Below are 26398 nucleotides of genomic sequence, written 5' to 3' on the forward strand. Positions count from 1 at the left end.
TACAACAAAAACCAGTATGTAAGTGCACCTGTAACTGAAAATAAAGTGCACTAAATGAGGATGTTGAGTTTAAAAGAAAAACCATGGAGGGATACCGAGCAGAGCACCCCGCCAAGGCCCACTGGGAAGTGAGCGCAGCTTCCTGCCCAGTGACCGCAGCGTGGGTGTACCCTGCTCGGATACGGGAGCGCACCAGCACCCGGAATAAGGCCTGGCAGGTGAGGGTTAGAACCAGAACCCTTTTCCAAGCCTGTGACGCTGCCACTGGGCCATTCCATCTCCATAAACCCGGAATTGTTTCCATGTTGGTAGAATGGATCTGCAACGCTGCCTTATATTCCTAAGAAACGCTATCTGGAGGTCACGGATATTTCCATACTGATAGATTTTTGCATTCTAATGGCAGTCTATTAAAATACTCAGTGTTTATTTTTCTTGCTCAACAAGAAGAAATTTGCAATCAAAATGCCATCCCGGTATATTGGCAATTTGGAGGTCTGATGGACACCCGACTTTATTGCCATTTCCTTGACTTGTTTAATTAACAACATTTTCTGACCACGACTTGTTATAGAAGTGTTGCTACTGTGTGTTTTTAAATTACGTCTAATGAACATATTTGCATGTTATCAGACACAGCGCCATAGCCTTTCACATATCTGCATTTAAGCCCGCATCACTCAAAACAGCTTTTGCGGATTAGCAAGTAGGTGAAATCAAAAATCTCATTTCGTATCTGACATTAATAACTTTCAGGGGGAATGAGCACTGGCATTTATGTCTGGACCAGAATCGAGCCCAATGTCCTCAAAGCACAAGGGCAGCAGACAGACCTACTAACAAGATAGGAAAATAAATCATGCATAATGCAGAATTTCTACCTTACATGTTAATTAATGTGTGCAATCAATTACTGATGTTACAATATGAGAACGGGACTGGTGGGGAATGGCTAATAAAAAAAATACCTATAGATTTATCTGCTTTTTTTTTTTTTTTTCTATTTAAACAAATAGTCTTGAAGCCTGTGAATGCTGTGTTGAGACATGCTCTGAATAATAAGCATCATAAAATCTAATCAGATTTATAAGAGGAATTGATTGTTGTGGCAGGAGGAGAGGGGTGGAAAATAAGCTGAAATTTAAGTGTTAATTTTTATGCTAATCCACAGTGGCTTCATATGAAGCAATTTTGTTCTGTGCCACAAATATAAAATTGTCCCTTGCAGAGAAATGTCAGCTTGCTAGACCTGAAAGCAGTAATTTATTAGGTATGTTTCTATTAGCATGTGTCACAGTTGTTAGCAGGCTATACACACAATGGTGCTTCATACTCAGAATGTTTCAGCTCAGTAGCTGGAACGCAGGGCATTAATACATTATCATATACAGGGTGGTCTGTGCCCTGTGGACAAACGGCTATTTAATACAATTTAATGTCATTCTGAGAAGAAGTGGAAAAATAGAGACAGGGAATAAAATGGAATCTGTGTGTTTCACAGGGCACTGATGCAAATAGGCTCAGTTTAAGAGGTATGACATTTGTGTCCAAAAAAAATAAATAAAACGGGGACATTTTTATATAACTGTGTCCCCACTGCAGTATTATCTAAATGCCATTAAGTGATCGATTTACACAGCCGCATGATGTCATCCATAAAAGAACAGAATGCAGATGACAGCAAAATAGTGGTGACCTTGACCTTGTCCCTGTGTCCCTGTGACCCTGTCAGTGCTACTCCCAGTGTGTGGTTTCAGGGAATGTACCTTTTTGGGCAATATCTAGTTTCTGGGTAGTGAATTAATAGCGTTAAGGGTTCTGATGCAATTCACATATAGGTCAATTACATGCACCAACATCTGCTCTGTCACCACCATTTGCATATAGCATTCATATGGTAATGATGGCCCCTTTTTCTCAAGTAATATATTAAAAAAAAAAAGAAGAAAGATTTGCATATCGGTTTGGATCAGTATATTACAAACAATGTATCATCTTGTGCTCCTTGCTATGATTTTAAACACAATATGTTGAGTGATGGCTGCTGTGTTGGAGTGGGGCTCTGATTTATACACGGAGCCCCTGAGTGGGACAGCTTCCCTTCTAAAGCAGCTTAAAACCTTATAAATCAATAATGACACAGATGGACTGGTGATAATCTATTTAGAATGCCTGATAGCAAATATTGTTGTACAGATGATTAGACGGGTAACTGTTTTAGCAGCAAGCCGCTCCTCTCTTTGTAAACGGTAAGTTTGAACCCCCCACCCACCCAAAAAAAAGAGAAAGCCGTCTCTCATGTACTTAGTGTCAGAAACTGTTCTCGCAGGGGCTGGATTGCAAAGTGGGAAACACAGAGAGGAGAACAAAGAGACTTCCCCGCTCCTGCCAATATAATAATATCAATCCCCTGTTTCTTTAACAAAACAGGACCTCTTAATGGAATTGTGTCTTCAGGTGTAAATAGCATTAAAAGCCGTATACTCCTGCACTCTCTGCCCTGATCCAGCCCAAGTAGTGTGGAAATAAAGTGCAGCAGTGTCAGAAGTGGCAGCTGCTTGGGATCCTGATAAATATAAGCTTTTATTGATCTGATGAAAATGAAAGATCCCAGTGCTTTGCAGTATTTAGCTTCTTGTCTACGACACGTCACCGTTGGCCTTGCTTTGGGATAGATTTTCATTCTCATGCACCAGATTTGATTTCATCTTTCACCTTTTCCGTTGAATTTCCTTGACCTCTGCATATTGCAGCGATTTGGCACATTTGTTACATTACACTTTAGATCATCTCATTTTGTGTTTTTTTTCTTTTCCTTTTGTGATAGGGGAAAGCGACAGGGCCCTGCCAGTGCCAAGATACTGTGTATCTCCTTACCAGACTGACTGTCCTTAAACCAAGTATGCAGTTACGCTATTAAGGTAAGATGTGTGATTGCACTAACCCTGTCCCTTCTAATACAGAAGCTTTGCAGCATTGAAATCCGGACTCACCCAGAGTCCGATGTATTCCATGAGCTCCTTTTCTGTTTGATCTGGCAAGGAAGAGGTTAACATTAATTGCATGTTTGCCCAATAATCCTATAATTTAACTTATCTGGATATTCAGACCTTGACAGGGTATAATGAGGATCCTTTCATGGTCACTGATAGTTGATGCCAATCCGCTCTGAACAAATGAAGAATGTAATGGAACCATTTAATGAAACGTTCGCTGTATATGATGCTATGAGCATAATACTTTTGTAATATATATGTGTGTGTGTGTGTCTGTGTGTGTGTCTGTGTGTGTGTGTGTCTGCGTTTGTGTGTCTGTGTGTGTGTGTGTGTCTGCGTTTGTGTGTGTCTGTGTGTGTGTGTCTGCGTTTGTGTGTGTAGCTGTGTGTGTCTGTGTGTGTGTGTGTGTGTGTGTATATAACAGCAGTAATACACGTCACATAATAGGTATAGGAGCAGACATTAGGGAAAAGACTCCCTGCCCTGAAGAGCTTACAATCCATCTGTACTGTGTGACATTGTATATAAAGCAAGAAGAAAGGCGCCAGAGTTCATAAGGGAACCATTATTCCTCGACTTGGAGCCGACGTCAAGGGATAAAGATTCACGTAGGAACTATGGAGCGTCTCTGCCTTCTTGCTTTATATATATATTAAGGTTATGGTGGGTAAAAAAAGTGACAAAAACCCACCACAGTAAAGCATATAGCAACTGTAAATATTATTGTATATTCATTTGCATGTCTTAGACAGGTCTGCAACCCTGTCTTTCACCATTATCACCCAGCACACAGCACTTCCACTGCAGCAAGGGATTCTGGGAAATGACATGCTAATGAGCATACAGTAATATTTACAGTTGCTATATATATATATATATATATATGTGTGTGTGTTTGTGTGTGTGTGTGTATCTTTATTTATATAGCGCCATTAATGTACATAGCGCATCACAGCAGTAATACACGGGACATAAAGCGCATGAGACATAAAACTTAACATTAGGAAAAAAAGAGTCCCTGCCCCGATGAGCTTACAATCGAATCGGTAAGTAGGAAGAACGTATAGCGACAGTAGGAAGGTGTTCTGGGAAGTGCGTCTGTAAGGGGCCAAGGTCGATGCATGAAAGTATCAGCCACGGAGCTACCCATACGCTTTGTTAAACAGGTGTGTTGTGAGTTGGGTCTTAAAGGTGGATAGAGAGGGGCGAGTCTGATATTGAGGGGAAGGAGATTCCAGAGGTGTTCGGCAGTCAGTGAGAAAGGTTTGAGGCTGGAGAGGGTTTAGATACTTAGGGGATAGAGAGAAGACATCTTTGAGAAGAACGCAAGAGTCGGGGTGGGGCATAGCGAGAAATTAGGGCTCAGATGTAAGAAGGTGCAGAAGAGTGTGTGTATATATATATATATATATATATATATATATATATATATATATATATATATACATACACACACGCACGCACACACACACATATATTCTTGAATTAATTAAGAGATATAAAAATAAAACTTGAAAAGCCAAGACTAAAACATCTGGTGAATGACTATTATATTCTGTTACATTTGCATATTTTGAAAGAAAACACTTGTGGCTGTAAAAATAAAAATAAAATCATATATGATAATGGAAAGGAGGCTGGACCACACTTTTCCTGTGGAAAACGGATGCGTTTATCTGGACATTTAAGGACGTCAGAATTGTTTCTTCTTCCTAGAAATGTCTGTTGTCATTCTGAACAGTTTCACATAAACAAATCAGATGGAAGATTACAGATAGATTCTATGACAGCCACGAGCTTCAATGGTAAATTATGGTAAGGCTCAGTTCTTGTTCTCCCCAGATAGGTGAGACCTACGGCTGTTTCCTAAGCACCACCGACATGCCAAAGGGACCGTGATTACCAGTGCCTTATAACCGGGACTGGTCCTGCAAAAAGATGCCAGGGGGGTCTCAACTCCAGTCCTCAAGACCCCCAACAGGTCAGGTTTTAAGGATATCCCAGCTTCAGCACAGGTGGCTCAATCAGAGGCCCAGACATTGTATTGTATTGTATGTCTTTATTTATATAGCGCCATTAATGTACATAGCGCTTCACAGTAGTAATACACGTGGTAATCCAATAAATAACAGATAATATAAATAACAGATCATGGGAATAAGTGCTTTAGACAAACATAACATTAAGGAAGAGGAGTCCCTGCCCCGAGGAGCTTACAATCTAATTGGTAGGTAGGGAGAACATACAGAGACAGGAGGAGGGAGTTCTGGTAAGTGCGTCTGCAGGGGGCCAAGCTTTATGTATCGTGTTCAGAATATCCACAGTGCTATTCATATGCTTCTTTAAGCAAGTGTGTCTTAAGGTGGGTCTTAAAGGATGATAGAGAGGGTGCTAGTCGGGTACTGAGGGGAAGGGCATTCCAGAGGTGTGGGGCAGTCAGTGAAAAAGGTTTAAGGCGGGAGAGGGCTTTAGATAAAAAGGGGGTAGAAAGAAGACATCCTTGAGCAGAACGCAAGAGTCGGGATGGTGCATAGCGAGAAATTAGGGCTGAGATGTAAGGAGGGGCAGAAGAGTGTAAAGCTTTAAAAGTGAGGAGAAGAATGGAGTGTGAGATGAGGGATTTGATTGGAAGCCAGGAGAGGGATTTCAGCAGGGGAGACGCTGAGACAGATCTAGGAAAGAGTAGAGTGATTCTGGCAGCAGCATTTAGGATAGATTGTAGGGGAGAAAGGTGAGAGGCAGGAAGGCCGGACAGCAGGAGGTTACAATAATCAAGACGGGAGAGAATGAGGGCCTGAGTCAGAGTTTTAGCAGTCCAACAGAGGAAAGGGCGTATCTTTGTTATATTGCGGAGGAAAAAGCGACAAGTTTTAGAAATGTTTTGAATGTGAGGGGCGAATGTGAGAGAGGAGTCGAGTGTGACCCCTAGGCAGCGTGCTTGGGCTACTGGGTGTATGATCGTAGTTCCAACAGTAATGTGGAAGGAGGTAGTAGGGCCAGGTTTGGGAGGAAGTATGAGGAGCTCTGTTTTAGCCATGTTGAGTTTAAGGCGACGGAGGGCCATCCAGGATAATATAGCAGAGAGACATTCAGAAACGTTAGTCTGTACAGCAGGTGTAAGGTCAGGTGTTGAAAAGTATATTTGTGTGTCGTCAGCATAGAGGTGATATTTAAACGCAAAAGATGTTATTAGGTCACCTAGAGAGAGTGTGTACAGAGAAAAGAGAAGAGGTCCCAGGACAGAGCCCTGGGGTACATACACTGAGCCTCTTGATTGAGCCACCTGTGCTGAAGCAGGGACTGATTGAGCTACCTGTCCTGAAGCTGGGATATCCTTAAAACCTGACATGTTGGGGGGATCTTGAGGATGAAAGTTGAGCGCCCCTCGCCTAAAGCACGAATCTTACAGTATGTATTAATATTAGATTTTTTTTTAAATGGTGCTGCCAAATTTCAGGCAAAAAAGTAGCACAAATCTTCACAAAATGTGCGTCGTTTCTACGAAGAGGTTATACATGTGACACCTAATTTGTTGATTTATTCTGAATACCAGAATGTTTTCATTTATATTGTATCAGAGTTATGTGTGTAATATTATTTATAATGGCCTCCTGTAAAAATGATACATTTTGTTCATCTATATCGTGAAATATCTGCATGGTGTCAAATCCATTTCTGCGTTGATACATAGTAACGTAATTCTGCGCTAACACGATTCACAGTTTTTGCTTCGGGTTTACACCAAGTAGAATTTGACGGACAATGTGAACACGCTTCCTCCTTTTTTTGGCGCACAAATACATTAATTATTTAGGACATACCATTACCCTCTGTATGTTAGCGCGGTCCTTTTCTATTCGCCTGGGTCGCTGTTGGCGCAGATTAGTACATAGCTGCTCACAGGTGTAACCGAGTTACCTGTTCACCAATTTTGCACCAAAAAAGCCGTATGTGACGCTTAGTAAATAGTCCTTTCAAGTCAGTGGAAGATCTTCAGCAGGACTGGCCAACTCCAGTACTCAAGGGCCACGAACAGGTCAGATTTTCAGGATATCGCTGCTTCAGCACAGGTGGCTCAATCAGTGGCTCAGTCATTCTGACATAGCCACCTGTGGCCACCCCTGATTTACAGTATGCGTCACAGGTCCCTCCAGCCTGGAAAGGGTTAATCAGCAGTAGATTTTGGTTGTTGTTTTGTCTCAGATAAGGTAAAGCAGGTTAAGTTACATTCATTCATCTTCTCTAACACAAAGCTTAGTGTTATGAAACAACACATTACAGGTCAGGTTTTAAGGATACCCCAGCTTCAGCACAGGTGGCTCAATCAGTGGCTCAGAGCCACCTATGCTGAAGCTGGGATATCCTTAGAACCTGACCTGTTGGGGGTCTTAAGGACTGGAGTTGCGCACCCCTGACTTAATATATAGATACAGTATATAAAATATTTTAGTTATATACTGTAGTGTATATGTATGTACTGTATATCTTTATTTATATAAGGCGCCATACAGCAGTAACATACGTGACATAATAGGAATACGCGCTTCATACATGAAAGTAACATTAGGGAAAGGATTCCGTGCCCGGCCTGCTGATATTACAAGATGTACCGTATGCATTTAACTTCCTACTAAAGCAGCACTACGGGCCGCACTGCGTTTTTATTAAATTAAATATAATTCCAGGATGGAAGCAGGGGGTCTCGATCTGAACTGTGTTAATTTCAGCTCTGGGGGCCCCTGCTTCCAGAGATACGCACCTCCGTAACGGTGCGGGAGTCAGGGAACTGTGTGCCTCACAAAATGGTGAGGTTGAAATGTCCCTTGTCTCGCAGGCCAATAGGAAGCCGAGATGTCATCCGCTGCGGCTTCCTATTGGCTGCGTCACCAGGACTTTAAAACTTGCCAGAGATACCCCAGAGCGGAAAGTAACACAGTTCAGCTCTGGAGACCCCCGGCGTCAATCCTGTAATAAAACACACACCAAAAAAACGCAATCCAGCCTCTAGGGCTGCTTTAAGAGGCATGGACCATTTAAATGAAGTATGACATTAATATATTCTCGCCTCCGCTTAATGGTTTAGTAAGAATCCTGCACTTTGAGGGGGCTGTGTGCGGGATTTCAAACCCAACTTTCATCAGCATGTTTTTTTATGAATCCATAGTTGAATTTCTTACACTTTCATATTAATGAATGTACCGTATACCTCTTTGCATTGGGAATGACAACAAGTCCCTGAAATGATATGCCATACAAACGCATCATGCCTCACACTGTGTACATCCCTGACCAAACTAACTGGAGCATATCCATGCCCTCATTTCTGGGACGACTTGTGCAGGCCGTTACAGGGAGCAGGCAACTGCCATTGGGAATTTAGATTTTCATCGGGGGTAATATGATGTGCCTCTTTGTATTCCCCACTGGCATTCCATCGTACACCCAGGAGGAATTCTTATCTACTAACTCATTCATTACAATTTGAGTGTCCGCAGCAAGTCCCAGCTTTAGGTGGCAAATCTATTCCGAAGTCCAAGTAAGGCTGCGCCCCCGCTAGCACTGAGCGCACTGAGCAGGCGGCGCTTGCCGAGTTCACTTTGTGCAAAGTGAATTCTCACGTCCCCGCTCACGCGCGCGCTCGTGCGCGGGCACGCACGCTCTCCCAAGCTTGGCGCTTGGGAAGTAAAAAAAGAAAAGAGTGTTCGAAGCGCGCTCAATAGGTCCCCCATGCAACCCCCCCCCCCCCCCGCGCGCTCGCAAAATTCGCAAGACACCCGCGCTCATGCTTGGAGAGTTGGTGACGTTACCACTCAAGCATGAGCGCGTCAGCGCCAGCGGGGCCGCAGGATAAAGGTGCACTCATGGTACCAGATGTAGACGCCACGAGTTCCGCTACTCAAGCAACCACCGATGGTACCGAAAGATAAGATAGAAAGTGTATTAAAGTGCGGTCAACGTTTCGATCCGCTGGCGTTCGCAAGCAGGCGGAAACTTTGATCGTACTGTAATAAATGTTCTCTCTCTTCACTTCCTGCAAAACTATTACTAATACAGTGCCGGGTTTTACCGAGGATACGATGGAATGGAATAAAGATTCTAAGAAGGGTCCCTGTTTAGTTAACCACCACTGTTAGGAAAAGCGATTTCAGCTGATAATCTAGTCCATATTCTGCATTTAACGCTATAACATTGTGCATAACGAAATGCCCATTCCAGTCTGAGCCTAATTGTATCCAATGCATTTTAAAAGACTGCGATTAGCAGAGAACTGACTCTACCCAAAGAGGAATGAATACATAACTATATAAGTTTGGATCAATTTACTTTTTAGCTGTTAGTTCTTTTTTTTACTAAAACACAAAACCGGTTAATCGGGCACAAACTGCGTTGAAATTAATGTGGGTATGTTGTGTTATGTCGCTGGTACAGTTTAGTGAATGAAGCATGAAAGTTGTTCATTGTGATTTTGTTGCTTGGATTAGTATAACAATAACTCCTCCGTGTGTACATTGTACCAGAGACTTCGCGTTTTCTCCTGTATCCTACTGTATTGTCAGATGTTCATTGCTGAGGTTTATCAGGACCGGGGCCGCTGACCGCCTTCCTGAGGCCCGGGACTAGATTCTTCACTGGGACCCCGGGTTGTTGGGGGAACTCCGGGTTGTTGGGGGGAGTGAACACCTTCCCACCGCTCATCAGCGACCCTGTTAGTCCCCCCTCTATCACACATCCCCCCTCTCTCTCACCCCCCCCTCTCTTTCCCTCTCTGCTTGTCCCTTCCTCCTCTCTCACCTTTCCCCCTCTCTCTCTCCATCTCCCCCTCACTCTAACCCCTTCTCCACCCACCCTCTTAACTCCCCCCTCTCCCTACCCTCCCCTCCCTCTCCACTCCCCCTTTCTCACTCTCTCCTCTCTCCCCTCCTCTCTGTCACTCTCCTTCCTCTCTCTGTTTTTCCCTTTCCTCGCTCTCTCTCTCCTCTCTCCCCCTTTCTCACTCTTTTCCCCTCTCTCTAACTCCCCCCATCTCTTTCATCCCCCTTCTCACTCTTACCCCGCCTCTCTCTGCCTCCCCACTCCCTCCCTGGCCCTACCGATGGAGCCAAGGTGGGGACCTTACCCGGCAGTGGGGGGAGGGGGCCACCCAGGCAGCCAAAACCGAAAGCTAGGCCTGACTTCTGCTGCCTGGCCCAGGACCAATGTCCCCGTGCCCCCCCTGTCAGCGGCGGGACTGATCACCATGAATATTAGGTATCTCTGGTTTCATTGGTTTGTCCTCTATAAAATGATTGTCACTAAGGCATCCATCTTAATGACGTTTTGTTGTTTAAAGAGGCAATCCAAGCAGTTAAAAAAAAAAATATATATATTCTTTGTTTTAATATATGCAGCATTTGATGACCTTTATTGAAAAATAATTACCTAAGCTGCCGATCAATTACTTCTACTGTGATCGATCAGCAAAGATCCTGCTTCCCAGGGTTCACTAAATGTCTGCCTTTCAGTTTCAAATCAATCCTTCAGTCAGTGTAACTCAGCAGCTACAATGTATTCTTATATTACTAAGGTAACTTTATCTATTGTTACAGTTTGCAGCTCAAACTGCTGGGAATATTGGCGACACATTATCACAAACAGGAAAGTGCACTGCGGGGGAGGTGGGATAAAACCTGCTATAGAAATCAAAAGATGCTCCGTACAGTATATTAAACCTCATTAAAAATGGCATTACAATATGAATTTTAAAATAAAAAAAGGTAGTAACTATTACCTAACACTAAAAAACTAATTTATTTCAAACTAAAACACACACATGTAGGATATTGCTTGGATTGCTCCTTTAAAATATATTTCTTGTTCTGTAGCACATATATGTGTCAATAGTTGATCGGTACAAGGGAACGGATTCCACATTTACGCTCATTCCAGTGATATATTTGATCTTATTTGCTGTACTGAATATCACAATACACAGCCAATAAAATAAATGCCCATGGATCCATGAAAACAAGTATCCAGTATCCAGCTAGCAGCAGTTTTCCAACTGTCAGCATAGAATATTTATGTTACATGGCAGCCCTATTTATTTGACACATGAGAAATGTCTCGGTGATATCAGAACGATCGGTTTCTGTGCTTTGTAGATGGAGAAGGGTTACAGTTTTACTGGCAGTATTAGCCCAATCAAACGCATCAATTATCATTTATCAACACGTTATTTGTTATAGATTTTGAATGAAGCATTTCTGCTCCTGTTAACGCAGTGCGTCGCGTTAACGCTGCCTCGTTATGTAACAGCTCAGCTGCTGAAAACAACGGTAAAAAAAGATAACGTCCATTACAACTGTAGCCTTCTCCCATCATCAAATAACAAGAGAAGGTTATCACTTTGTTGATATAAATTGTGTTCGCTTATTACAAAGATATTGCAGCTGCGTTCGTGTTTCTATTTATTTTAGTATTAGACGTGACTCCTTGTCAGACCCATGCCTGTTCCGGAACTTAGTTATTAGAATGTCCTGTTTGGATCGCTTTGGAGGAATCTGCTTTTCGGTTTATACAGCTGGGTCTGAAGCACGGCTGGTATATAAAGATGCTGATGGGATGTATGTAAATAACCTTTCTGAGAAGTCAGGCACAATCACTGAACGCTGACAAAAATCAGTCAAATGTGAAAGTTAAAGACCAAGCGTATCCCTGTTTATCATAAGTGTTTAAAACGATGGTGTCCTTTCTCACCCTTTATCACGTAGCACTGCCCCATGTCATACATAGAACATCGTGACATACAGTAGGCATGTTATGCTGTACATGGCCATACCTCACGTGTTTGCCTAGCTATCCAAAATATAGTAGTACACTTTTGGTAGAATCAGATCTGTCCCGTACTGTATGAATATCAGGAGGTCATTTTGTCATAATAAGAATACTAGATCATTCAGTAATATTCTGACATTGACAGCTGTTAATGGCAATTATCCAGGCTTTAGTTTGGATTATGAATACCCAACTCTTTTTGTTTAAGTGTCAAAAGTGACATTTGTTTCTTTACAAGAAAAAATGCCACAGACCTCCATTTTGTCTTGTTCTATGTTACTGGGCCATTAAGTGGATCGCGGTCTTTTCGCTGTGCACCCATGGCAAAATAAGTCATATTTATATGTTTCGGTGCATAATTGAGGGCCTCTCATACCGTGCTTTTGTATGTGTATATATAGTCTTTTTTAGAGAAGTTTGAATATATTTACATTTTATTTGCAGCAGTTTTTGAAACTTTCACGTAAATTTAGCGTTTTTGTGAAATTTGCAAAGCCTTCCAAACCTCATAGGTTTCTTGTTCAGTGTACACTCGAGGAAGATGAGAGACATACAGTATGAGTTTTAAAAAGATTTAATTTCATCTTATGTTGGTCCACTAAAAAAGTATCACGACCCCACGATGACTGCGCGTTGGCCAAGTTGGTTGAAGAGTTTTTTCTCGTACAGTTTGCTGTATCTTCCCATTCTTCATGTGTCGAATTGGCCACTTTGTATCGGGTCAGGGGATTGGGTTCCACCACTATTGTACAGGTGTAGTGTTTTCAGATTAGCAGAACTTGTGTTATGTACAGTATTGTATTATTATGGAAGCACAAATGTTCTGCATATTATGTTGTACAGCATATGTGATCTTTTAAAACTACATAGCTTCCCTATTTATATATAGTTTAATAGTACTTTTTAACCCAGGCCAAAAAGGGGACTAAAATATTAGAGATGTCAAAACTAAAACAAACAAACAAAAAAAAATGCATTCGTAACATTTAAGCACTTTCCCCCCAAATATGATTTCCTGGGAAGAGTTTCTCCAAGCCTTAAAGGGCTCAAATTATTAAGCTCTCAGCAGAATATCACAAGACATCGAGCAAAACGTGGTGCGGGCCGGTCTTAGTCTTTGCGGGGCCCAAGGCGGCACGCTGGCAGCGCCCCCCCACGGGGGGACTTACGTAGACGAGCAGCCCTCCTCCGGCACCGTTGCGACACCATGACATCCCGGCATCATGTGATGTCATATTGGCACGGCAACGCGACACTACAGGAAAAAGTGAGGGAAAACACCTACACTCCCTCCTCTCTCCTCCTGTCTGTGCCGAGGGGAGCTGGAGGTGGGGCCCCACGCTTCCTCCTTCAGCTCCCACCCTCCAGTCGGGTGAAAGTTGGATCCCGGCGCCGACAGGAGGAAAGAGACGAGGGGGTGCGGGGCCCCCGAAAGGCGCGGGGCCCTAGGCGGCGGCGTTGCCCTAAGGCTGGCCCTGTTAGAGAATCTGACAAATTAGCACATTGAATTAAAATTCGATATCGACTCGACGCTTGCAAATCGCTTGCGGACTCGGCCCCATCTTTTTGAACGACCTTGTCCGCGACCTCATGCGAAGTTTCACAAATCCCTACTTGAAAATCCAGGCTGTGAAGTTCATATGGGATGTCATTTTGCATATGAAAAGTTATTCATTTATCTGTAAAAACAACCAAAATATAAATGCCGTTCGAGACTACAATAAATTAATGATCATTTTCACAAATATCTTAAAATGTGAAACAATCAGTAACAGAGCCCAGGGGACTATGGAAACGGTGAATGTTAGGCCCTATTGAAGGACAAAAAAATCTGAAATAAAAAAATGAATAATCTAGGTTCTATATCTTAAAGGAGCAATTAAAGCGATTTGTTTGTATTATTATTATTAGTTTCACATAAGGTTGAAGCAGGGGGTCTCCGAAGCTGAGCCGCATCCATGTCATCTCCAAGGACCCCCCGCTTCCCGAGATACCGACCTCCAAAGGGGGTGCAAAGTTTAAAGCTCCCGTGTCGTGTGGGCCTGAACCTGATGACATCACGGCTTCCTATTGGCCCGCTGGGCGTGGGCGCTCTGAAACGTCGCCATAACGTGATCCCTGCTAGCTGAGCGGCTACCGGCACTCGCTACGGAGGAAAGTACCTTGGGAGTCAGGGGGTCCCCGGAACTGAAAGGAACGAGGTTCAGCCCCAGAGACCCCCCGCTTCAATCCTATGTTAAAAATAAAAATTTGCAAATAAAAATCACCCCCTTCGATTGCCTCTTTAAGAGATAACTTCATTTTAATCAATGCAGAGTTATCTTATCAAGTCTGTAACACCACAAAGTGAAAGAATGGAACCACCAGAGGTGCGAGGATCCCTCATTTCTACTAACAAGGTGCTAACTTCCAAGCATACTTGTGACCATTTAAAAGCTCACACTATAAAAATGATGCAAAACAAAGGCAACCGACATTGGAAATGTATGTGTATAAAATCCAGCGCTGTGGGGGGAGGAATAGAACTTGTGTTATATCACATTTGAAGCCTCGGTGCACCCTAGTAATAACACTCCAGGTAGCGTGTACGTTATATTATTATTTAATGGGGCAGTCCCCACTTGGACAAAGTGAACTGAAGGCAGCGCCATGTTTAATAGGGTAAATGTTCTTAAAGTACACCTTTAAAATATATATATATAAAAGTATAAATATTTTAAATTGTATTTGATTTTTTTAACATTTTCCGGTTTAAACAAAAGCTTTGGAGAGTTTTTACAATCTGTATCTAATGTCATTGCGGATAATACGGCGTCAGCGCTCAAAGCCACCGGGAAATTCTTCTTCCCCCTCTGTTCTTCGTTTGCATAGTAATTGGGATGCCATCGTTAGTCAAGCAAATAAACGAGGAGCTGATATCGTATGAAAGTAGAAGTGCTTTTTAATAAAAGAAAAAATAGGTTTGAAGCAGGGGGTCATTTCAGCTCTGGGGACCCCCTGCTTCTCGAGATACTTACGTCAGAAGGAGGTGCCGGTGGCAGTTCTGGCTGGGCTAACATAATGGTGGCTTAAATGTCCCGTGTCTGCGGGCCAATAGGAAGCCATGATATCCTTTGCAGCGTCCTATTGGCCCATGTGGGGCGGGAGCTTTAAACTGCGCAGAGAAAGCAGCAGCCCCTCCCGAGGTAAGTATTTCGGGAAGCAGCGGCCCTTGGAGCTGAAATTAAAGCAGTTCAGCTCCTGAGACCCCCTGCCTCAAAGCTTTATATATATATTTATGTTTTTTGTAATTTAAACACACAGTGCTGCTTTTAAATCAGTGCTCTCAATGAGCAGTTATTTCACAAGGTACAAATAAGCAAAACAGAGGGATTAAATATGATGGGAACCAATTGAACAAGTGTTAACAAAATATATATGTTTTGACCCATTACATTGGATTTCCCCTTTAGGTGCAAAGTAGGCAATTGTGTGACTATCCAAACTATGTTTAGAAGCGTCATTGCATAAAATCATTAACTAACATTTATCAGCTGTAATACTGCAAGAGAAATACCATCAAATGCAATAAAACACCCGAGCAGGAACCCTGCTTTATATGCCATTAATCTTACATCTCCAGTCAAAATATGTCAGGTCTCAAGAATGTGAAATGTTTTGCACATTAAAAATCATTACAGTTGATTAAGTTTATCCTTTTTTTTATTTTTTTAATTATTGCAGGTGTTGTCTCCAATGCATTGCAAAGAAAGCGCTTTGTAACGAGCGTTGGAATTAGCGGCGACTCTCTCTTACTGTAATAGAGGTAGATACCTGGAACAGCTTTCCAGCAGATGTGGTGACGACGCATATAGGATAATTTTGGGTAGACAGGGGAAGACTAAAAAGTCTTCGGCCACTCTTCAATATGTCATGGAGATGTGGTCCTCGTGTCAGAGACCCTTCTCCGGGACGAGGCAATCACAGCTTTCTGGGCAGGGTCCTGAGAGTGGTACTCTGACACGTTAGAAGAATCTGGATGAGCCAGGTGGCACTGGATCTGACATGATGAAACATGTCCATGTTTCTATGCTATCTAACTATAGTAAATTAGCTGCAATTTTGCTATTATTGAGCCAGTGTAACTTACACCAAATTATCTTCCGTTTGCTCATGAAAATTACACCAAATTAGCTGCCTTTAGTGAATTTAAATGTTGCCATGTAGCTAGCTGGCAGACCGTATCATTCGGTTAGAATATGTCAAATGTTTTGTAGCACTATCAATCAGTTTAAATTCCGAAATCTTGTTATAAAACATATTACCTACTTTCATGACATACAATTAAATACATTCTGCCCCAGAAAAGTATTTAGATGAGAATGCAACCTTATGTACCAATTAGTAAATCTCACTGTTAGTATAATGTACATTGTATTCTTTCACCAGAGGCAGAAAATGAATAAAATAGTTTTTTTTTACGTCCTGTTCCCAGTGCTGCAGAAGGAACTACATTTGTTAATAAATAGCCACAAGAAATGAACATTATAACATAATATAACCAAAATATATTACACAGTGACAGATACCTATGAGTTATACAGCAAAATCCTTATAATTTATTATCTAGTCTCATATGTAGATGTGTTTCATGTGTTAATTACTGGTCAATAAAAGTAGGTTAAATGAGTTTCTGAAAACAAAAGCATAACTGGCAATAGGAGTGAACAGTTGGTATTTCCTGCGGTCCGTGCATCTCGCCTTCAGCCTTTTGCTGTAGGTAGTGTAAAGTCTCCTCTGGAGACAGAGATTGCTGGCTTGTCCTTTGCGAACGTACTATTTTTGTGCTATGTGTACCCTTCACGTTTTCCACATTGCTATGCCCTAAACACTAATTTCCTTGTCATTTCTAACTTTTTACAACGGTATGACTTAGAATTTCAGCCCTGTAGAAAATATGACCCACTTTTAAAGGTGCCTCCTAGGACCAAGTGAATTAGTGGCAGCACATAGTTAATTAATTAAATGTGGGTGATTGACACTACTTAAAGAATAAATACAAAAAATTGACGTATAATTATTTTAAAACATATTTTTAATAAATGCAGTAACATAATTAATATGTATATATATAATAGTGTGTGTGTATGTATGTATGTATGTATGTGAAAAAAAATATATATATATATATATATATATATATATATATATATATATATATATATATACAGTGGTTGACAAATCACCAAAAAATCTACTCGCCACACAAAAAAATCTACTCGCCACACAAAAAAATCTACTCGCCACCTAGTACCAAACGTGTGCTGCTTGGGCCAATATTTACTCGCCCGGGGGTTAAATCCACTCGCCCGGGGCGAGCAAATGTATAGGTTTGTCGAACACTGTATATATATATATATATATAGGCTATACGATACCGTGTAAGCAGATATCAGAGGCAGCACTCCAGTAGATAGTCAAAAAAATGGTATTTAATGTGACATATAAACCAACGTTTCGGTCCTCCACACGGGACCTTTCTCAAGGTGATGATATATATATATATAATAAACAAAGCACTCACAGGTACTTTTAAAGAAACAAAATTATTTATTTAGTCCATTAGATAGACTAAATAAATCATTGTATGTCTTTAAAAGTACCTGTGAGTGCTTAGTTCACATTTTCTATGTTTTTGACTCGCTCATATTAATGCACACAGGCAAGTTCTTCTTTTGTGGTTCCGTGAGTACTATCATTATATAGGCAGTGTGTGTGTGCGTGCGTGCGTGCGTGCGTGCGTGTGTGTGTGTGTGTGTGTGTGTGTATATATATATACTTAGTTAAGTTATGGTGGGTAAAAAAAGTGACAAAAAACACTTGTGTGCTGGGTGATAATGGTGAAAGGCGGGTTGCAGACCTGTCTAAGACATGCAAATGAGCATACAGAAATATTTTCATTATATATATATAGTAGATGGTACTGTCTCTGTAAATTCCACCCACTTACCACTTAGATTGTAAGCTCTTCGGGGCAGGGACTCCCTTTCCTAATGTTACTTTTATGTCTCAGGTGCTTATCCCATTATGTGTTATATTATTATGTAACGTGTATTATGGCTGTGACGCGCTGTGTACATAAATGGCGCTATATAAATAAAAATATACATACAGCTCAACCCCCTTATAACACTCTGCTTGGGGTCCAAAGAATCACATCGCACTATAAGCGGATCGCGTTAGAAATAATGTACAATTGTATGCATTGTACAATAAAGTATTTAAGATACCAATAATCGTGTTGTAAAGTATTCATAAATACGTAAATTGGGAGCCACGCGTGCATCGCGTTATAAGAGGATTCGCGTTGTAATGAATCGCGTTATAACGGGGTTGAGCTGTACATACTGTAAAAGAACAACCCCTCCCCCCCAGCTAATCGTAGTACACATGGGGGGTTCCTAAAATACCCGAATAGGCATTTAACCGTTCAGCAAATGCAGTGTCAGTTTTGCACACTGCTTATGTACAATTTATCACCGGCAGCATTCTACAGTCAGAGCAAATTCATACCATACACTAATTATTACGCTGCAGAAACAAGTAGAAAACGTCAGTGTTACACTTCCACAGCAATAAATCAGCGTTGCTTTTCACCGACACTTTCTGGTGTCAAGCAGTTAAGAGGTCCTTAGATGTAGCCTGAACCTGAAGGGGTAATTAATAGGGCCCGCTCCGTCTTTATGTTGACTTTGCTGTTGAAGACGTCTGATCTTTCCTTGTGCTGAGCTTTCTCAGCACCACGTTTCTGTGATATTAGCGGTGTATGGAAGTGGGAGAGAAATGGGGTTTTATTCTAGATCCTCCTAACCCTGCTGTTATCAAAGTAACTTCGAGCTTATTAGCGACAGAGGACGTTTCTCCTTTGTGCTGCCCTATTTGCCAGTGCTTCCTGAATTAAACTGCTGTTTCCTGTTCTTTATATGCATGGCCACATCTGGGCAGCCCGCTCACAGCCCCGCTGCCTAATAACAATCGCCTTCCCTTTCAGTCTCTGCTGATTGTTTCTAATTCACTCTGACAGATAGTGCCTGACAACTTGCCGGCATCTCCTCCCTCCGTGACCTGAAGTTACTCACAGCACTTATATAGTCTGTCATTTTTAATATTTGATTTCATTTTAAGTTATGTGTTTTACCGAGGAGATGAAACAAAAAAAATAAAAAAAAGGGAGAGCTTGTAATAGAACATAAATTTAACCCTTCTAGCTGTAGTGTATCATGGGAAAGGCTTTTTTATTTTTTTTTGGGTTGGTTTCTGGCATGCTATTACCTTTGGAATAAAAGAACATTCATTTACAGAGGAGAAAGAACAAGCACCAGCGTGGGGTTTTTGGGGGCTGTTTAAGGTTATACAAAAGATTTGTAAGGTTTAGTGAAAAAGCTTGTTCTGTGGCAAGGACAATTTGAAATATTCAGAACTATATAATCAAAAATACTAATTTTTATGTAGGATTTTTAAAATATATATTTTTTTCTTTGGTGAACACAGACACACGCTATTTACTGTGTTTTTAATCCGAAACATTTCACCTTTTAAAGGTTAACAAGAGTGGAAGGAACTGCTATCACCAGAAATATCACTTGTTTTTAAATATATCTGTGATCTTGATGATTTTCTTGTATAAGCTGTAAGGGCACCAACATTTTATATTATGAGTGGCGAGCTGATGGTTCTCTTGGATGCCGTGTAAGAAATACATTGAATCCCTTAGGTGCCACCGTTAGTTGAAATGCAGTTTATGTTATTTATTTATTTATTTATAAAATATTTTACCAGGAAGTAATACATTGAGAGTAACCTCGTTTTCAAGTATTTCCTGGGCACAGAGTTATGATGACAAATACAGTTACATAAGTGAGCAGAGTGTACATTATATACAAGACATTGCATGCACAGTTACAGATAATATATATTATAGGCGTATGTAACAGTTACAGACCAGATTAAAATATCTAACATATCAGATCGCTTTAGTTTTGAAAGAACTGGTGGTGGATGTGAGAGTCTCCGGTAGGTTGTTCCAGTTTTGGGGTGCACGGTAAGAGGAGGAGGAGCGGCCGGATACTTTGTTGAGCCTTGGGACCATGAATAGTCTTTTGGAGTCAGATCTCAGGTGATAAGTGCTGCGTGTGGTAGGGGTGAGGAGCTTGTTCAGGTAGCTGGGTAGTTTGCCCAGAAATTATTTGAAGGCAAGACAGGAAAGGTGAACTTTGCGCCTAGACTCAAGTGATGACCAATCTAGTTCTTTGAGCATTTCGCAGTAATGTGTGTTGTAGTGGCATTGGAGAACAAAACGGCATATTGAATTGTAGAGATGATCAAGTTTGCTAAGTTGGGTTTGGGGTGCAGCGCCATATACTATGTCCACACAGTCGATAATTGGCATTAGCATCTGCTGTGCAATACGCTTTCTGACCAGCAGGCTTAGGGAAGATTTGTTCCTGTAAAGTACACCTAGTTTGGCATAGGTTTACAAGTAGACACTATAAAAGCTACTATATGCAGAAAACAGCAAATGAAAGACTTTTGTGTTATGGTAAGCCAGACCTCATATAAGTGATTCCTAGTTGCATCTACTGGCAATCTCATTTAGGCTGCAGTGTTGAGAGTGTCAATAGTAGAGATGGAGGAATCAGTCCAAATCTGTTTCCTGGAATTTCACAGATTTATAGACCACGTCCGTCCCCCCCACCAAAGTCCGTCTGCAGATTGAGCACTAAAAGATCCGCGTGGATCAACCCAAATCTGCCATTGGATACAATCTGAACGTATTTGTGATAATCCGATTGGATGTTACAAATCCACACGGATTCATCCGCAGTGAGAGGAAGAGATGCCAAAAACCAGGCCCCCAAACCCCCCCCCCCCCCGCGAATTAAACCGTGTCTGGATTTGTAGCAATCCAGCCACAGATTTCGGATAGCTCTCTAAAATAAAATAAAAAATCCCAAACAGCGGATTTGCCTTTTTGAGACTGATCCACGGAAATCTGCAGACCAAAGGAACCGGCGGATCCAAAATCTACAAAAAAGATTGCCTATCTCTAGTCAATACGAGGAGTTCTGTAGTAGTTTAGTAATATGCTCTACATATTATACTTAGATGTAGCAAATTCAGCATTTCACTGCATCCGAAAACTTGACCAATGTAGCATAAACTTTCATGGCTAATGGCCGGCTTCCAAAAGGTTCTTGATTAACAAACACAAATAAGTTACCATGTGCCAAAGAACACTTTGCATTGGTGTTGCTGAAAAGTGACAAACCCACTGGGTGCTCATTTGTATGCAACTTCCCAGAATCCCTGTTGCCAGTTTAATCACTATGATGTGACAATGGGTGAATGGCTTGGAGACCTGTAGAAGACATGCAGGTATAATCTTGGATAATGTGACTTTGTTCTGCTCCATACTGTGAAGGGTCTCTGTCACGTTTTCATCCATCGACAGTCAGCGTGTCTGTTTTCTTAAAGTTACCAGTTTTAAATACTTGGGCATATGGTTTGAATCCCATTTAACATTTGGGATGCACATTGATACCCTGACATCCAAAACCTATGCCAAACTAGGTGTACTTTACAGGAACAAATCCTCCCTAAGTCTGCTGGTCAGAAAGCGTATCGCACAGCAGGTGTTAATGCAAATTATCGACTATGGAGACATAGTATACGGCTCGGCACCCCAAACCCACCTTAGTAACTTGACACCCTCTACAATTCAATTTGCCGTTTTGTTCTCCAATGCAACTACAACACACATCACTGTGAAATGCTCAAAAAACTAGATTGGTCAAATACTTTCTGGGCAAGCTACCCGCCTATCTGGACAAGCTCCTCAACCCTACCACACGCAGCACTTATCATCTGAGATCAGACTCCAAAAGACTGTTCATGGTCTCAAGATTCAGCAAAGTATCCGGCCTCTCCTCCTTCTCTTATCGTGCACCCCAAAACTGGAACAACCTACCGGAAACTCTCACAGCCGCCACCAGTCTAAGTTCTTTCAAAACTAAAGCTATCTCACATTTTAATCTGTTCTGTAACTGTTACATACACCTATAATATATATTATCTGTAACTGTGCATGCTATGTCTTGTATATAATGTATACCCTGCTCACTTATGTAACTGTATATGTAACCATGTATTATTTGTCATCTTAACTCTACGCCCAGGACATACTTGGTAACTCTCAATGTATTACTTCCTGGTAACACATTCTATCTATAAATAAATATGTTAACTGTTCATTTTCCTGCTTCTCTTCATCTTCAAGTCTGAAACGGGATTTATTTCCCAAATTTATCACTTGAAAATAGAAAAACAAACCTTCTGAAAATATGGTTACTACATACAGACACTACTAAGGTCTCTGTAACTGTATTTTCTGTGTTTTATTATCATAACTAATGTTTGTGATATCATTCTTTGACCAGCAGTTATTAGCCATGTGGTACTGCATGTAAAGAGAACTGTATGAGTGGTTCCCATTTTGATAACAGGTCAATCAACAATAATTCAGTAACATTAGTACTGTTCAGCGTGTACAAAATGTCAGCCTGGTGTTAATCACTTAGCAGATTGAGGCTTAGAATACCAATTTTGGCAGTGCCCATCTGTTAAATATATTTAGGATTATATCACTACAAAGTGCTGCTGTCAGTATAGTATTCTCAGCATTTATAAATACAGCCTTTGCTTGACCTGTGAAAATGCTGATATCAGCAAATCAATGAGAAATTAATATGTCATTGTAATCACACAAATAACACAAATAATTTTAATTGTGTAAACATGGACAGCTAGCAAAGCTCATGCAGAAACACTGCTCTATATTTGATTAGTTCTATAAGATCTTTTTAAGCTATGGACAAAAAAATGCCTTTTTTTATTGTGGCGGCGACGGTTGCTGGAAAATCAAATAGAGGTGACTTCCAGCGATCGCGACCGATCCGTCGCTCCGTCGCGTCGCGTTTACTATAAGCGCATGCGACGGCGGCAATGCATTTGTTTTGCCGTGATGTTGGGTCGTTAGGCTCAGCGTTAAGTGAATCTCACGATTTTTGAAGAACATCACAAGCAAATCAAGCGCTTTGGGAGACTTCATCAAATCGCGATCCACCGCATGATGCCCGAACCTTATCCGCGATGCAGCGGATCGAGCGCTGATGACTCGGGGCATTGAGATTAATGATCGGTGCGGGGCTTGCAAACTCAGAGAAAGTAGGCATTTCTTTTGCAGCTGAAAAGCGTCGCCTGTTTCACGACCTTAGGTGAATGTTTGTACATCTCTAGTAAAAGCTCACTAACCACTGTATATGACATTGCATCATACACAGGGCATGTTCCATGTTAAAGACGCAATCCAAGCAGCTTAAAAAAAAAATATATATATATTTGTTTTAAAATTGTAACACTCGGGGAGCCACGCCGCCCTCGGCGCGCTCCCCGCTCACCCGTTCCGGCGCTCTGCAATGCCGCCGTCACCACTCACGCCTCCGCAGCTCCCGCAGGTTTCCCCGACGCCCGTCACAGTTCTGGCGCGCACGCGCGCGCGTACCAGCCCCAGCCTCTTAAAGGCACATCACCCCAAAGGTGGCAGCCCATGCAAATCACGCGCGCAGGCGCAGAAGGACGCACGCATCCTTCCACCTCAAGCTCCACCCCAGGGAGCTCACCTGAACCTGCTTCCCTGCCTCCTATCGCAGCCTCACCTCTATACACACCTCCACTCTGCTGTTCTGCAATTGGACTGTCTCACCTACTTATGCTCCGCTGTGCCACTGGCACCATTTAATTACACCCCCATTACATTAACATAAAGCGTATTTAGTGAATATGAGGGATTGAATTTATACTAAACTATAGTAACCACTTTAACAGGAGAGCACAAGTATCATGACAAAGAAAAGGCTGATATGTCCCATTATATTATGTGCGCTGTGTCACTCCTTTTCTATAAAGGGTTTATTCAATTAGCTCCACAGCACAATCGGACAAAATCTTCAATTGATTCGAATCGGTTGCTCTGAATCTTGCAGAATAAGGCTCTAAATCAGGGGGTGGCTAACTCCAGTCCTCAAGCGCCACCAACAGGTCAGGTTGTAAGGATATCCCTGCTTCAGCACAGGTGGCAAAAACAGTGGCTTGGTCATTGAGGACTGGGGCTGGCCACCGCTGCCCATTATCCTCCTATTGGCGTTCCTCAAAATCGCTCGCGGATGCACGCGGACCAAAACGGCTACAAATTGTAATAATACTAAAAGTCGCGCTATGAAACGCTTCCCTTATCCATTAAGATTTAAATTAGCCTGGATACCTAGATCCCGAAGGGTGAGCGTCCCTTTCATTTTAAAGGTGCAAATTGTGCCTTCTCTGCAATACAAAACAGACCAGAATAGTTTACAAGTAGCATATTTACCAGTGAAATGTAGTCCAAGCTTTCACAGATCTGGCCAAACGATGAGAATTCCTGTGTTTGTACCAAGTCACACAAAAAAAATCTGTTTAGCAGATGTCAATATTACCTCTGTTCAGCATTAATATACATAAACAAATGAACTTGTTTTTCATTATAACATTTATATTGCAGCAATCAAAAAAGTCAAGTTAAGTACATTTCATCCAAATAACATGTGAAACAACAAAGGCAAGATCCACAGAAATAAAATAAAGGCTGGGGTTGTCAGGACACAGAGATAGTAACAGTGTGGGTTTGATTTCTATAATGGGTTACCTATAGATGCTCTTATAAATAGCAGTTTATTTGAGCAGTGGTGTAATCTGGCACGTCTTGCTTCGGCCTGTGTATAAAAAAATAATCACGTTCATTTCAAGAAGCTGTTATGGTATTGATCCCGGTAAAGACTTCCATTAACTGACCAATCTAAATCTCGTAAGTGATGTCAGAGTAGTTATGCATTTTGCTAGGTTCAAGTCCGCGGCCGTTATGTTAGAATGCAGGCAGCATCGCCGCGTAGCTGCTAAATAATTTCTAAACACAGACCCAGGCCAGCTTAGCATGTGTGCCGTTCCAGGCCAGACACGCGTGCAGACACAGGACAATGTGCCACCTCCTTGTTTTTAAAATATTAACGTGGTATTGGAATAGTATTTTTTTGGGGAGGGGGAGGCGGGGGGTGGGGGGGGGAAGGCACCAAGAGAATACGTGATGTAAACAAAGGCAGCTGGCCTGCATGAAATAATGGAACAATAAGGCCCTTCCAGCCGCTCTCATCACTCCAGTATGTTAATTAGCATTCTGTTGTGGCCGCAACACTGAAAACATGTAATCTGTATTGGTATACTGTACAGCTGTAAACACACATTCCTTTTTCTGCCGTCTTCTTTTTGTCGTGTTTTTGTTAGTCCCTGGAGTTGGCCTTGCCATGGACGTGTGTGTGTGTGTGTGTGTGTGTGTGTGTGTGGGCCAAAAGTCAAATCATCACAACAGAAATAGCCTACGTTGATTTGTGTTCTGCGTGCAGAAAACACCTTACATTTTGATATAACCCAAGGGCGGCCAACTCCAGTCCTCAAGAGCTACCAACAGGTCCAATTTTCAGGATATCCCTGCTTAAGCATAGGTGGCTCAATCGACTGAGCCACTGATTGAGCCACCTGAGCTGAAGCAGAGACTGATTGAGCCACCTGTGCTGAAGCAGGGATATCCTGAAAACCTTATAGGTAACTCTTGAGGGACTGGAGTTGGCTACCCCTGAAATAACCCGTAGTCAGGTAATTGTTGCTGGATTCATTTTTTTGCTTATTAAATTAAAGTTTCTTTATAACAAATTGTGGCACCATATCCGTTACAAAATGTTAGGGAAGGAAAAAAATATGTATATAGTCTAGTAGATTAGAATAATATCGTGGGCAATTGATAAGGTAATTCTATGCATTCACATTCCTTTACTGGCTGCTTGTCCTCACAGCTGAATATGAGAGGTCATCTGATGGTCCATTTCCTCGGTGTGAGGACAGAGAGAAGGAGAAGAAGAATACTGCAGTATTTTTTACTTCACTTATAAAATTAACTAGCATGCACACTCACAATTGATAAAATAATATCTGTATGACGAGCCTGAACAGTGTTTCTGGCTGTGATGATACCTTATGTAGCGCTGGTGCGTCTCGTTCGACCATTCCACAAAGTTTTGGTCGCCACTCTCCACTTTCAGTTCTTGGGCGCCACTCACACCTCTCCCAGAGTCAAACCAACGCATTTCGCAGGCAAGTTGTTCGCTTCCCAGAGAGTCTGATATTCACTAACCTGTCCCTCATCCTTATATACCTACTAATTATCCATATATTCACATGCAAAAATGGTGATATATTTTAAGCATCCACACATGTAAAAATAATAGAGGGGAGATACAATCTTAATTTATTTATATTGCAATGAAAAAATTATCACTAAAATATAACAAATAAAAAAAACACATATGATAAACAAATTATCCACAACTGGAGTTCTTTGGGTCACTGTTATGATATATCTGAGATTATTCGATAACTATGTTTGGATAAATCTACTTTTATATTGCAAA

General features: G+C 41.6%; 1 protein-coding gene across 7 annotated transcripts in view; it reads left to right on the forward strand.

Moving 5' to 3' along the window:
• Positions 1 to 26398, forward strand: part of ZNF536 (zinc finger protein 536) — a 422190-nt gene that overhangs the window by 137631 nt on the left and 258161 nt on the right. For all 7 annotated transcript variants that reach the window (XM_075576319.1, XM_075576322.1, XM_075576320.1 and 4 more), the window contains one exon: positions 2828 to 2921. The gene's annotated coding sequence lies outside the window, so the exon portion shown is untranslated. The remainder of the gene's footprint in view (positions 1 to 2827; positions 2922 to 26398) is intronic.

This window comes from Ascaphus truei, chromosome 19, assembly GCF_040206685.1.
Source record: "Ascaphus truei isolate aAscTru1 chromosome 19, aAscTru1.hap1, whole genome shotgun sequence".
NCBI lineage: Eukaryota > Metazoa > Chordata > Amphibia > Anura > Ascaphidae > Ascaphus > Ascaphus truei.